This window comes from Aphelocoma coerulescens, assembly GCF_041296385.1.
Source record: "Aphelocoma coerulescens isolate FSJ_1873_10779 chromosome W unlocalized genomic scaffold, UR_Acoe_1.0 ChrW_unloc_scaf_1, whole genome shotgun sequence".
Classification (NCBI taxonomy): Eukaryota; Metazoa; Chordata; class Aves; order Passeriformes; family Corvidae; genus Aphelocoma; species Aphelocoma coerulescens.
In genome coordinates, this window is record NW_027184080.1 from 9,331,133 (window position 1) to 9,346,739 (window position 15,607).

General features: G+C 46.5%; 1 long non-coding RNA gene across 1 annotated transcript; it reads left to right on the forward strand.

Annotated features, from left to right (window-relative positions):
• The first annotated feature begins 7,230 nt into the window (after positions 1-7,230).
• Positions 7,231-8,430, forward strand: LOC138102692 (uncharacterized). The gene is made up of 2 exons (XR_011147480.1): positions 7,231-7,656; positions 8,069-8,430. It is a non-coding gene; the product is annotated as an uncharacterized lncRNA (long non-coding RNA).
• Positions 8,431-15,607: the final 7,177 nt, after the last annotated feature.

Sequence of the window (15,607 nt, forward strand, 5' to 3'; positions counted from 1 at the left end):
GGCCCAAAAACCTCCAGCTCAATAGCTTGCACAGTTCCCTTATTGATCCCAATAAATCCATTCTCCAACAGAACCTTGCTAGGCAGCAATATGTGGTCTAGTTTACCCTGGTTTGGGTGGCAGGTGGTAGTGGCTATATTCTTCCCCTTTGCAGCTCCTTACCTAAACATGGGTCCTCTGACTAAGGCTACCATTGCTGTTATCCAGCTTGCGCTATGGGTCGAGAAGGTGAGAAATTCATGGGTTTTTAACTTCCTCCGGAATGTGGGCACATGGATAAAGTGCTATCACACACTAAGTGCATGTTTTTGGGGTTATGTTAAAAACGGTACCTTCTGTGAGGAAATGACACCAGGGGAAGTTTTCTCCCAACCCCTCAACCCTCGCTCCGGAGCGCCCCTTGCAGCCGCAGGGAAACCATCGCACCTGCCCTGCTCACTGGGAGCCGCCAGCGCCCCTGCCGGCTGCGAGCGGAACTGCATCCGAGGGGAAAAAAGGGCCCAACAGCTGAGAAGGCTGGGACTGGGTTTGTGATTGTTTGCTGTTACTGCCATAGTTATTGTTGTTTGTTTGACCGGTTATATATATAATAGTAAAGAACTGTTATTCCTATTTCCCACATCTTTGCCTAAAAGCCCTTGATTTCAAAATTATAATAACTTGGATGGAAAGGGGTTACATCTGCCATTCCAAGGGAGGCTTCTGCCTTCCTTAGCAGACACCTGTCTTTCAAACCAAGACGGAGGCGCTGTATTAATATGCCTAGTGCCACAATGAGTCTCTCGTGTAAAAAGTTCATAAGGTTTAGTTATGTCTGGTAAACGCAATGCTGGAGATGACATTCGAGAGTGTTTCAGCTGTTTAAATGCAGCCCTTGTGCTCTCAGTCTATGTAATTATTCCCTTTTTGGCTGCTTTTAATGCTCCATACAGGGGCTTTGCCAGTCATCTGTAGTTTGGTATCCACAGTCTGCACCACACGACCATTCCCAGAAAAGCTTGCATCACACAACCATTCCCAGAAAAGCTTGCATCTCTCTCACGGTGTGGGGCTCTGGAAGTCAGCAGATGGCTTCTTTCTGTTCTTTGCTGAGCTGTCGGTGTCCACAAAAGATTTCAAGTTCCAAGGAAACTACTGCTTCCTTGGCAATCTATGCCTTGTCTTTAGAAACTCTGTACCCACTGTGTCCCAAAATGTTTAACTAGCTTACAGTGAGTTGGATGCAGACATCTCTGGTCTTAGCTGCAATCAAGATGTCATCAACATACTGAAGGATAACCCCTCCTGGCTCTTGTCTCCTCCAATCTTCCAATTCCTTTGTTAGCTGGTTTCCAAATATTGTTGGGCTATTCTTGAAACCCTGGGGTAGGACTGTTCAAGTAAGTTGACTTTTCTTCCCTGTTTTGGGATTTTCCCACTCAAAAGCAAAGAGCTCCTGGCTGTTTGTATGCACAGGAATGCAGAAAAAGGCATCTTTCAGGTCCACAACAGTAAACTACCCTAATTCATCTGTCAGTGTGGTCAAAAGTGTGTATGGATTGGCTACCACTGGGTGTATGTCCTCTGTAATTTTGTTAACTGCCCTCAAATCTTGGACTAACCAATAACTTTTACCATCAGCTTTCTTTACTGAAAGGATTGGCATGTTATATCTGGACTCACATTGCACTAATAACTCATGGTGGAGGAATTTTTCAATTATAGGTTCCAATCCTCTACGACTTTCTAGTTTCAAAGGGTATTGTTTTTGTCTTACCAGCGTGGCTCCTGGTTTGAGTGCAATGCTCACTGCTTCTGCCTGTTTGGATCTTCCTGAGACATCCCTGGCCCACACAATTGGGTTGACAGCATTTTCAACTTCAATGGGAATTTCACCACATCTGTCCTATATAAAAAGTGCAGCAACTTTGACAAAGTTTCTGGAATGATAACTCGTACTCCCTTTCCTTTTTTGAATTTAATTTCAGCTTCCAATTTCTCCAGTAAATCCCTCCCCAGCAATGGTTTCGGGGAATTAGGCATATAAAGGAATTGATGAGTCACCCAGTTGTGCTGGTTTGGCCAAATTTAGAAATATATACTCTGAGAGAAGGCAGGTTACAAACCACTCCTCCCCCACCAGGTTCAGGAAAAAATAAATTTTCCTCGGAGGAAAGTGAAAGAGATAAAAACTATTTATTTAACAAACACACAGGAAAAGGATAATAATGCTAAATAATAAAATGTCTCACTGTGGAGAAAAAACCTGGGAAAGCGTTAGAGTCCTCCCTTTGGTCTCCTCGGAGCTGGCACTTGGCCCAGGGCCAGGCCCTCTGTGCTTGGTAGAAAGTCCTCCTGATGTGTTCTGATATTGAAGCAGTCCAGCAGAAAAGGGAGAAAATCTGAAATTCCAGGGAAGGAAAAATGTTCAGCTCTCAGTCTCTCTCCAGAGAAAAAGAAGCTGAAAAATTGGCCAAAAGCTGAATGGAAAGCAGCAAACCGGGTGCTTCCTCGGTCCCCTGCCACAGATGAAAAAAAAGTCTCTATCTCTGTGTGACCTTGAACAAGCTGCAAACTGCTTTGAAGAAGTTTTGCTCAGGTTTTCCTCCCCCCTCTCAGGCTCAGTTTAAAGGCATAGAAAGGCACAAGAATTAATTTCTGGGCATTGGGCACCGATATGGGATACACATCATAAAGTAACCCTAAGACACCAGTGCTTCTCCAGTGTAAATTTTAAAGGTTGGAACAACAGCCGTGTTTCAGTTATCCCTCTTATCCTAATGACATTAACAGTGCCTTGACTCAGTTTCCCTTCTAAAATATTTAACACAGAATAATCCGCACCGGCTTCTACCACAAATTCTATATCATCTTTCCCCAGCTTGGCTATTGTAGAGAAATGGCTGAGTGAACAGGGACATGTATACATGCACAATCCAAGCTATATTAGTGAACTGTCCTTGACTAGGGAAAAAAGAGAGGAGCAATGCTGATGTGGCAAGCCAACAGGATGCTGGGGAGGGGGATGTTGACCATAGAAAGAGAAAGACTTTGTTAGTCGCGTGCATATTAATCTGTAACCAATGGCTTGCATTTAAAGGCCGCGTGAACAGTAGCTGTAACCCAATAGTATGGAGCTTGCTTATGCGTGCTTGGGGAATTAGGGGATAACCATGGGACTGACAATAGAATAAACGGAGTTCCATCATATCTCTATGAGAAGCGTGGTTCATCCCGGCAGACCTCTGGCTATTGGCTATAACCGAAGGCTCTGCTGGGGGAGAAGCCTTCGGTCCCCATCATTCTGAGTATGAGTTTTGTTCCAATGGGAGTTGGGGAACTGGGGGTTTCTTCTTCAACATTGGACAGTGGCTTTTCCAAAGTCCCTTTTTCTTGCAATACGCACACATATCTTTGTCCATAGGGAAAGAGGTTCTCTTAGGTGGCTTCTCCTGACTAACCCTCTCGCTAGGACGGTGCCTAATTCTGTCACTTGGGTCTCTGTCCTGATATACCTTCCAGGCTACTTCTAACAATTTACTTATGTCCTGAATCCCATCTAACTTTTGCAGTTTTCTTCTTATATCATTTGGAGCTTGACCCATAAACAAGAGAACTTGGTGTGTTTTCCTCTCAGCTGAATCAGAATCTAGGTTTGTATATTTGATAGCAGCTTCTCTTAACCTATTCAAAAAATCAGTGGGAGATTCATCATAATTTTGCTTTACTTCGTAGAGTTTTGACCAATTAAGAGCTTTAGGGACACCATGTTTTTGTTGCTGTTGAGGCAGTCACAACACATACAGACACACCAACTGCTCTGGGCAAAAGCTTAGCTTTAATACTACATAGCCTCTTTTATGAAGTTTCTTAGCTATTTACATAGTTCCTCCTTGAGCCCTGGCCAGGCTTTGTGAGAAATCTAATAGAAGAATGAAACCAGATGTTCCTGCACTACAAGTAATGGTAGCTTATTTATTCAATAGTATAAAAGCTGGGCTACTCTCACAGAGAAATTGGAAGCCTCATGGCCTGCAGGTAGACACACTGTGCAGGATTTCCCAATTACCCGGTGTAGTTCTCCAGTCCTTTGCTGTGACAGCTTCCCCCAGCTGACGTGTGGATCTGGATGAAGGGGCAAAGTATTAGGCTAACTGATGATGTGTCTTTCTTATTCACTATAGGCATTCTTTTGTAGCAATGATTAGGTGCATAGCTTAGGTTATCCTTTTGTAATTCTTTGCAGTTTTGCGTTCTAGTAAATTACACTATTCCTTAAGTTGGTGTCTGTGTCTTTGGTGCTGACTCTGCCCAAAGGTAAAACAAAATTGGTGTAGTCAGCCACATCAGAACAAAATGTTGCTTTTTAAATCTAAATGTAAGAAATCTAAATGTAAGAAATCAGTCCTCTCTGAAACTCCCGGAGGGGAAGATCTTCTCCATAGTTCACTGGCTCTTGAGTGGGCTAAGGTCAGAGGACTGTGCGATCAATGGGGAAGTTGGTTAAAAGAAGCTATGTGGTGGCCGGTGAGCCTACCATACAAAGGACAAAGAGAGTCCACTGGTAAGACAGTGCCTGGTATCAGAGATCCTCCCCAGGTTAGGGTGAACAGAAAAGGCTTCCCTCAGCATGCACTGTTCTGCTATGTTAATGTACCCCCAGTTCTGCTTTCCTGGTTGGCCTGTGGCCCCTCCGCCCCCTTGCTACCTTATATGTTCCATGTGCTAAAAAGTTCTCCACTCCAGGTTCCCCCCACTGGCCCTTGCCCCTCACCACTCCCCTAGAGCTCCCCCATTGGCTCCCATTCCCTAGTCCCGCCTGTGTACTGCCCCCGTGCCCTCAGATCATTGGTCCATGATGCTTGCCCCCCTCCTGTACTTAAACCTGGACTCTCCATTGTCTTTTTTCTTTGTCCCTGGATCCCTTTACGGGGTGGCTGCAATAAACCTCTGTCCATGGAACTCTATATAGAGGCCCTTCCCAGCTCTTTGCCGTCGACTCATATTACTGGAGCTATCCGTGCATTTATGCATGCACACGTGTGTGAGTGTGTGGCTGATCCTGCCGAGCGGCTTCGCTAAGGAGACGCTTTTGGAAGGTCTCTGCATCGTGCTCCAGCACTGCAAAGCCGACCGCGGAAAGCAACAAAGCTGAACTGCTGGAAGTATTGAAATGCATCCAAAAATTGCATACTGAAAAAGTAAAAGAATTTGAGGGTTTGGGAAAATGAGGACGGATTTTGTTAACAGCATATCGAAAACAGCACCAACAGAAGGAACAGTTGTTTTTGAAAAACCTCTACATGAAGAGACAGGTGTGTGAGTTGCAGAATCAAATTGTGATGTTACAGTGTCAAAATAAGTTGCTTGCTGATAAGTTGGACACTTACCAGACTGTAACCAAGAAGGCTGCAGTTCTACTGGCTCATTATAAGAAAAGAAGGGGTCAAGTGAATCATAAGAAAGTGCATACAGTGATTGCAGAAGCAGGTGTACAGTGGAATCCAGTTAAATGGGATGGAGATATTTGGGATTCTATGGATTCTGATGAGGCTGGGTCCCTGGATGAATGTGTAGATGTGAGACTGTCATGGAAACAAAAAATGGAATTAGAGGCTAATGATCAGCATGTTAGGAGGGATGTGATAGAGGATTATACTCAGCATGAAGTAAATGATATAATTGAATGGTTTAAGCAAAGACCGGGGGAACCCCTCCTCTCTTGGAAGATATGTTTGCATGACAGGGAGCATCAGGGGCAACCCTAGATTCAGGGGACTCTAAGAGGTTTTTAGTTTTGAGCTCGGATTCTTTTGTGCAGGACGTATTTTGGAATAACATTCACGATACTAATTTGTTAGCTTTGGCTGCTCAGGGACGTAATACTAAATACCCTACAGAAAATGATTGGCCAGGATCTGAACGTCAGTGGTATACTTTGCGAGATTGTATACAACAAATAAAGGAGGAGGGCATGAAATTGGACATTTTTATCTCAGATGCCGATTCTATGATGCAGAATGCTTTGTCTGTTACTGTGAGAAATAAACTGATTAGGACTGCTCCACCAGCATATGTCTTGGGGTGCCGTTAGGATGTGTATCCCATATCGCTGCCTATGCCCAGAAATTAATTCCTGTGCCTTTCTGTGCCTCTTAACTGAGCCTGAGAGGGGGAAGGAAAAAACTGAGCAAAACTTTTGCAAAGCAGTTCGCAGCTTGTTCAAGGTCACACACAGATAGCAATCGTTTCTTCCCCACTGCAGCAGGGGAGGGAGGAAGCACCCGGCTTGCTGTGCCCAGAACAGTTTTTTTTCTGGGCCAGTGGTTCAGATGCTTTGTTCTCCGGAGACAGACTGAGAGTTGAATTCTTCCTTCTCTGGAATTTCAGATTTTCTCCCTTTTCTACTGGACTGCTTGATTGCTTCAACATCAGAGCACATCGGGAGGACTTTCCACCAGGCACAGAGGGCCTGGCCCTGGGCCAAGCCCCAGCTCCGAGGAGACCAAAGGGAGGACTCTAACGCTTTCCCAGGTTTTTCCTCCACAGGGAAAGATTTTACCATTTAACATTATTTTCCCTTTCCCGTGTGTTTGTTAAATAAATAGTTTTATCTTCTTCACTTTCCTTCGAGGAAAATTTATTTTTTCCCAAACCTGGTGGGGGAGGGGTGGTTGTGCCTTCTCTCAGAGTATATATTTCTAAATTTGGCCAAACCGGTACAAATTTAGTGGGGCCCAACTGCATGGCTAAAGGAAAGTGAAAACCTGTGCTAATTACATTTTGGTTTGAATTTGTTTATTCTGTGCTTGGGTAAAATAGTCATCATGTTGGTTGAGTTCATAACGTTTCTCTGGCTTGATATATTCATGTATTTCTGGTCCGTAGGCTTGTTTAAGGTACTAGTGCCATTCTGGTCCCTAGGCTTATTTGCTTATCCACAACTTGGTCCGATCTTATCCTTGATAAGGAATTTTTGCAGAGCAGGGACATGAATTCAGATTTCTATCTTGCTGTGCTTGGTGATAATGATTTATAAGAAGTTGACAGAGGTACAGGCAGCTGTTCAAGGTGTGCATGATAAATGGTTTCTCCGTCCTAACCCCAGTCCTAGCTTCGGTAGCCTGTTTTAGGAATTTATTAGTAACTGCACCCAGATTGTCAGAGGAGGAGGAGTCCGGGTTTCCCTTCCCTTTAGATTTGATAGGTGTCATAGGTTAGCAAGCATAGTCCCGGAAGGGATATCCTTGCTAAGGGGTGCTTACAGCTTCCTCTGGGACCTGATAGAACCTATCAGCTGGCCAGTTTGAATATGGACAATTCTTTAAGCCACTTAAAGTTGTGACCGCCTCTGTGATACACACTTAAGAATAGACAAACTCCCACCCCAGCTCTCTCTCGTTTCCGGCGCTGGGACAGGTGGCTGCAGGCCCCGTGCAGGGGCCAGCAGGCCCGGCCAGGCCCTGCTTGGGCCAGGCCGGGCCGGGCCACGGCCAGCCTGGAGCCATGGGCCTGTTCCAGCTGTGGAACCCCCCCCCACTGCCTTGCCGTGGGCAGCCGGAGCGGCTCGGAACCCCCCCCCTCCACTGCGGCCGAGATTTCAGCAAAGCGGCACCTCTGTCTGGCAGAGGTCAGGTGACCAACTGCGATAAGCCACATTCCAGCTGTAAGGCCGAGGTGAGATTAACCCTTTTATTGCTGTGAAGAGCTGAAAACCTGAGGGAAGAGAGAGAGGAGATGCTTAAAGCTGAAAGTCTGTTGTGAAGCTATGATATATCAGAGTATCCTGTTGTAATTTCATGAAGATATGGGGGGTGGAGTGTTCAACTCATAAGCAGAAGCACCTGCGCTGAGATAGGCAGATGCTGACGCAGCTGTAATTTCATGAGAAGTTTGGACAGAGAGAGATGAACCAGATGAACCAGATGAGGACTTTTTGCTCCAAAGAGGAAAGGAGAAAAACCTCAATTCCTAGAGATGCTTCCAGAGATAGTTTTAAAGATGAAGATGACCCTTTGCTCCCAGGGAAGGAGAAGGGCCTCTGTTTTTCTTTGTTTCTGAACAGCTCAACCTTAAAATTGTACCCCAGAAAACTTTCAAGAGTGGACCCTCGAAAGCAGTTGCGGGAAAAGCTGCAAGTCGGGGGAAGGGACTCACATCGCAAGCAGAGAGACTCCTCTTCCTAAATGGACTGAACAATATTTGGAAGTGGGTGGCTGTCTCGGTGTGATACTGTTTTCATAGCATGAGCAAAAAGAGACTTCTCTTTCTAAATGGACTGAACCAGGTTATTATGGAAGTGGTAAACAGACTGAACATCTTAAGGGTTGTCTTTACATTGTCAGTGGGAGACGGGAGGAAGGTGGGGGGAGGAGGAGAGTTCTAAAGGTGGTATAATTTTTTTCTTTTCTTCTTTTAGGTCTGTTAATAAACTTCTTTATATTCATTCAAGTTGGTGCCTGCTTTGCATTTCTCCTAATTCTTATCTCACAGAAGATAAACAGTAATGAGTATTTTAGACCAAACCACTACAATAGGTTATCTTTTGAGAATGTTCAGTTTCCCCTGGATGTTAAAGAGACCACCTTCCTGGTATTTTATCTGGTAAGCTTCCTCTATGTGGTTCGCAGCTTGTCTAGAATGAGAGCTCAGATTTCCCGGGCGACTGCCGAGACCCCTGACCCAGAGGTGGAAAAATATCTGAAAGAGAAATACAATGACAGTTCTAATGAGAACAAGCTCCTTGCAATATGTTGGGCTTTGGCATATGCCTATCGCACACTGGAGCCGGTAAGGGTAGAGAGGCAGGGGGATAAATCAGCAAAGCCTGCAGACACCCCAGTCACTCAGGCTGCAGATAAACCAGACAGCAAACCCAAACCAGATGGAGAGTCTAAGCCACTGACAGTGGCTCCTGTCACGAGGAAAAAGCACACAACCAAAACTGATCACCCAGTGAAAGATGATGATGATGCAGGGGAAGGGACCTCAAAAGATGCAGGGGAAGGAACCTCAAAACCACCAACTGACTCAGGCACAGAAACCATTACTGAGTCCATGTCCATAAAGGACCTTCACAGTCTAAGAAAGGATTACACCCAACGGTCCGATGAATCCATAACAAGTTGGATGGGCCGTATTTGGGATGCGGCAGGTGATGATGTGATGCTGGACGGTGCTGAAGCGAGGCATTTGGGATCCCTGTCACATGATCCAGTGATCGACCAAGTGATGATAAGGGGGACTGACTCTACCAGTGTCTGGAGACGGGTTTTGACAGGCGTGACTGAAAGATATATGTGCGGAGATGATCTCTACATGCAGCAAACCCCGTGGAAGACCATAGAACAAGGGATCCAACACCTGAGAGAACTAGGGGTGGTAGAGGTTATCTTCACAAATGACCCAGGATTGAGGAGTCCAGACCGGGCCAGAGTTATTCCATACATGTGGCGAAAACTCATACAGCTTGGGCCACAAGAATACGCTTCTGCTTTAGCAATAATGAAACTGGACTAGGGTGCGAATGAGACCGTGCGGGATATGGCAGTGAAGCTCCGAGCATATGCAGACTCTGTGCATGGCCCAACACATGCAAGAATCGCAGCTGTGGAAACACACATGTAGAAAATGGAAGATAAGATAGAGAAGAATCACCAGGAGATTAAAGAGTGCCTTCTCCGCGGATGTTCCCCAGAGAGAAGGTACATCCCACGAAGTGAGCTGTGGAATTTCCTGTGTGACAGTGGGGAAGACATGAGGAGGGGGGGTGGACAACCCAATTCTGCTCTGGCAGCACGAGTGTGTGAATTGAAGGAGCGCAAGTCTTAGAAAGGAGGATCTAGCAAAAAGGAAGTAGCTCCAGTTGCCTGTAGTCAAACTGCCAGAAATGAGGGAAAAGACGATGGCATGCCCAATTCCCATGAAGGAACCTCTAAGATACAGGCCCAGGGAAAGAAGGATAACCAGGCATAGAGGGGCCCTGCCTCTAGCCAGGTAGAGGTTAGGGAAAACCGTGTTTTTTGGACTGTGTGGATTCATTGGCCTGGTACATAAGAACCACAAAAATATGATGCCTTGGTTGACACTGGTGCGCAGTGTACAATAATCCCATCACAGCATGTGGGGGCAGAATCTGTTTCTATTTCTGGTGTAACAGGTGGATCACAAAATTTGACCTTGGTGGAAGCTGAGGCGAGCCTGACTAAAAATGAGTGGAAGAAACACCTCATTGTGACTGGTCCAGAGGCCCTATGCATTTTGGGCATAGACTTCCTCCGGAACGGGTATTTTAGAGACCCAAAGGGACTCAAGTGGGCTTTTGGAATAGCTGCTATGGAGACAGAGGGCAGTAAGCAATTGAATGCCTTGCCCGGACTATCAGAGAACCCGTCTGCAGTAGGCCTTCTGAAGGTAGAAGAACAAAGAGCATGAATTGCTACTTCGACAGTGCATCACCGACAGTACCGGACAAATCGAGATGCTGTGATTTCCATCCACAAGATGATCCGTGAGCTGGAGAGCCAAGGGGTGGTCAGCCAGACCCACTCACCCTTCAACAGCCCCATTTGGCCTGTGCGCAAATCAGAAGGAAAATGGAGATTGACTGTGGACTATCGTGCCTTGAATGTAGTGACTCCACCATTGAGCGCTGCTGTGCCGGACATGTTGGAGCTCCAGTATGAGCTGGAGTCCAAAGCAGCGAAGTGGTATGCCACTATTGACATTGCTAATGCATTTTTCTCCATTCCTTTGGCAGCAGAGTGCAGGCCTCAGTTTGCCTTCAGCTGGAGGGGTGTGCAGTACACCTGGAACCAACTGCCCCAGGGGTGGAAGCACAGTCCCACCATCTGCCATGGACTAATCCAGACTGCACTAGAAAAGGGTGAGGCTCCAGAACATTTGCAGTACATAGATGACATCATTGTGTGGGGGAACATGGCATCAGAGGTATTTGAGAAAGGAGAATCATCCAAATTCTCCTGGAAGCTGGTTTCGCCATCAAGAAGAGCAAGGTCAAGGGACCTGCTCAAGAGACCCAGTTCCTGGGAGTGAAATGGTGTAGTGGGTTGAACCTGAGTTGATGGAAAGTCTTTTAGACTAATGACGCTTCTCACAATTTACATATTTAAACCGCACGGAAAGGTGGGATTTCCCTTTTGTCCGAGCTCGCCTGCTGGAAGGTGGGGGGGCTCCGAGCCAGCAGGCCCTGCCCGGCCTGGTCCGGTGCCACTGCCCCTTCCCCCCTTTCCCAACACTGCGGCACGGACCCTGGGTCACTGGGGGGGGACTGTCCCAGAGCTAAAGCCAGCCATGGACTGCCACACAGCTAAACCCATCCAGCGCGGCTTCTGGGGACAGGCGGGTCCTTCTCCTCTCCATGCGGAGCCGGCGGAGTCAACGGGAGTTGGCGTAGCCTCCTTTCTGCAGCCAGCACACTCCATGCTGAACTGAAGTAGAAACCATGCAGCCAGCAGCACAAAGGGAGCGAGGTTTTCTCCACCGTAAAGCCTGAACAAGAACACTCTTCAACATGGCGGCTTCAGAGTCAGAGAGAAAGAGAAAGTGAGTCATGTGAGTCGAAGCTGAAAATGGCGACGGGAGAAAAGAGGGCGGTGCCGCGATTCTCACACGTAGCTTAAAAAACTTCTTGCATGCCGTGGTAAAAAACTGCAATACCACAAACTGTTTGTCTCTTTAATCCATTTGAAGTACATGAGGGGATGGAGAATCCACGTGTAGCCTGTGAAGATTGTAAAGAGTGCCTATGCCAGGCTATATAGAAGAAGTAAGAGGCTTTTAGAGACTTGTGGTGAAGAAAGCCTTTGTGTGCAGGCCAAAATAACTTATCCTTAAAAAGATTAATAACCCCATGTGATGGCCCATGTCTTGCAGTGTGAAGGAACTGTGAGATTTTTCATGGGAGAGATGTTTTACACCACAGCAGATTGATTGTTTCCGGACGGGTCTGCTGTTGGTGGCAGTTTGGGAACCACGTGCAACTGAAGAAAACCCTTTTTTCCTTAAGCATAAGAGAGAGACTTTTCAAGAACTGGAACACTGACTAACATCCCATGTTCTGTTACACTTTGTGCGAGTTGTGTAAAAGGAGAGAAGTGCAGGAAAGGGGGGGGGGGGGGGGGGATTTGCTTTAATTTCTTGTTATTCCTCTTTATTTTAATTCCATTAGTAATAAAACTCTTTCATTGTACTGCAACTGTTTAAGGTTTGTGCCTGCTTTGCTTTCTCCTAATTCTTATCTCACAGAAGGAAAATAAGTAAGTAATGAATATTTTGAACCAAAACCACTACACTTAATTGGTGTTTCCGCCCGGTTTTGAACTCAACCCGCTACAAATGGCAAGATGGAAGGCATCAGATTCTCACTGAGGTCATCAATAAGATCACAGCAATGTTTCCACCAACCAACAAGAAGGAAACACAAGCTTTCCTAGGTGCCATAGGCTTTTGGAGGATGCATATTCCTGAGTACAGCCAGATTGTGAGTCCTCTTTACCTGGTTAACCCGCAAGAAGAACGATTTCCATTGGGGCCCCGAACAGAAACAAGCTTTTGCCCAAATCAACCAGGAAATCGCTCATGCGGTAGCCCTTGGCCCAGTCAGGACAGGACCCGAAGTGAAGAACGTGCTCTACTCTGCAGCTGGGAGCCATGGCCTGTCCTGGAGCCTTTGGCAGAAGGTGTCTGGTGAGACTCGAGGTTGCCCACTGGGATTCTGGAGCCGAAGCTACAGAGGGTCTGAAGCCAACTACACCCCAACAGAGAAGGAAATCTTGGCAGCCTATGAAGGAATCCAAGCCGCCTCAGAGGTAATTGGCACTGAGGCACAACTCCTCCTGGCACACCGACTACCGGTGCTGGGGTGGATGTTCAAAGCAGAGGTTCCCTCTACCCACCACGCCACTAATGCTACATGGAGCAAGTGGATTGCTCTCATCACACAGCGCCCCTGTATCGGAAAACTGAATCGCCCTGGGATTTTGGAAATAATTACAAACTGGCCTGAAGGTGAAAACTTTGGTCTCGCTGATGAAGAAGAACAAGTGACACGTGCTGAAGAAGCTCCACCGTGCAACCAACTGCCATCAGAAGACACACACTACGCTCTTTTCACCGACGGTTCTTGTCGCATCATAGGGATGAAACGAAAGTGGAAAGCAGCCATATGGAGTCCCATATGACGGGTTGCAGAAGCTACTGAAGGAGAAGATGGATCAAGCCAACTCACTGAACTCAAAGCTGTTCAACTAGCCCTGGACATTGCTGAAAGAGAGAAGTGGCCAAAGCTCTACCTCTACACTGATTCATGGATAGTTGCCAATGCTCTGTGGGGATGGTCAGAAAAGTGGAAAAAAGCTAATTCGCAGCGTAGAGGAAAACCAATCTGGGCTGCTGAAGAGTGGAAAGACATCGCTGCTCGAGTAAGAAAGCTGGTTGTGAAAGTCTGCCATGTAGATGCCCATGTCCCCAAGAGTAGGGCTAATGAGGAACACCAAAACAATGAGCAGGTAGAGCAGGCTGCAAAGATAGAAGTGTCACAGGTAGACTTGGACTGGAACCACAAGGGAGAGTTGTTCCTAGCTCGATGGGCCCCTGATGCCTCAGGCCATCAGGGCAGAGATGCCACCTATAAGTGGGCACAAGATCAAGGGGTGGATCTAACCATGGACAGTATCTCCCAGGTGATCCATGATTGTGAGGCATGCGCTGCGATCAAGCAGGCCAAGCGGATGAAGCCCCTGTGGTATGGTGGGCGATGGTCCAAATACAAGTATGGGGAGGCCTGGCAGATCGATTACATCACACTGCCTCAAACCTGCCAAGGCAAGCGCCATGTGCTCACAATGGTAGAAGCCACCACAGGATGGCTGGAGACCTACCCTGTGCCTCACGCTACTGCCCGGAAAACCATCCTGGGCCTTGAAAAGCAAGTCCTTTGGAGGCATGGTACCCCTGAGAGAATTGAATCTGACAATGGGACTCATTTTAAGAACATCCTTATAAACACCTGGGCTAGAGAACATGGCATTAAGTGGGTGTACCACATCCCTTACCATGCACCAGCTGCAGGTAAAGTGGAACGGTGCAATGGATTGTTGAAAACCACCCTAAAGGCAATAGGTGGGGAAACTTTCAAAAACTGGGAACAGCATCTAGCAAAGGCCACCTGGTTAGTTAACACCCGAGGTTCCACCAATAGAGCTGGTCCAGCCCAATCTGAACCCCTGCATACACTAGATGGAGAAAAGGTCCCAGTAGTGCATGTCAGAGGTCTGTTAGGAAAGACTGTGTGGATTAATTCTGCCTTGAGTACAGACAAACCCACCCGTGGGGTTGTTTTTGCTCAGGGACCTGGTTGCACATGGTGGGTAATGCAGAAAGATGGAACAACACGTTGTGTGCCACAGGGAGATCTGATTGTTGTATGAAAACCACCTGTAGTGTGAAATGCTTGTATATCCCTGCTTGCTGATTGTCACTGTTCATATATAGCTCACTGTTCATATATTGTGTGTATATATATATATATATATATATATATATATTTATTTATGTGTGTGTAGAATTAGAATATCTTAGTTTAGGCATTGAGCCAACAGTATGGGATAAGGGGTGGAATGTCTTGGGGTGAGCTTATGATGTATATCCCATATCACTGCCTATGCCCAGAAATTAATTCCTGTGCCTTTCTATGCCTCTAAACTGAGCCTGAAAGGGGGAAGGAAAAAACTGAGCAGAACTTTTGCAAAGCAGTTCACAGCTTGTTCAAGGTCACAAACAGATAGCAATTGGTTTTTCCCCACTGCAGCAGGGGAGGGAGGAAGCACCCGGCTTGCTGTGCCCAGAACAGTTTTTTTTCTTGGCCAGTGGTTCAGCTGCTTTGTTCTCCAGAGAGAGACTGAGAGTTGAATTCTTCCTTCTCTGGAATTTCAGATTTTCTCCCTTTTCTACTGGACTGCTTGATTGCTTCAACATCAGAGCACATCGGGAGGACTTTCCACCAGGCACAGAGGGCCTGGCCCTGAGCCAAGCCCCAGCTCCGAGGAGACCAAAGGGAGGACTCTAACGCTTTCCCAGGTTTTTCCTCCACAGCAAAAGATTTTACCATTTAACATGATTTTCCTTTCCTGTGTGTTTGGTAAATAAATAGTTTTATCTTCTTCACTTTCCTTCGAGGAAAATTTATTTTTTCCTGAACCTGGTGAGGGAGGGGTGGTTGTGCCTTCTCTCAGAGGATATATTTCTAAATTTGGCCAAACCGGTACAGCATATAAAGATGTAATCATGACTCTCTTGATTAAGGAGACAGGGAAGTCCCTAGATGAAGTAATTGAGAAAATGCAGCAGCTGGGTCACCTTGGCGAATGGGGCCTGCAGGGAAGTGAGGGAAACCGGGATACTTGAGATGGCTCTAAGGGGAGTGAAAACAGAATTTCTCGTAAGGAAATGTTAGTGGCTTTATTAAAGGATTGTATGTCTTGGGAGAAACTTGATGGTGTTCCAACTCATGAATTATGGCAGATCTATAAATGGAGAAGGTTGAATAAACGTAGTAAGAAATTGCAAAATTCTGAGGCAAACAATCCAGGAACAACTCATCCTACGG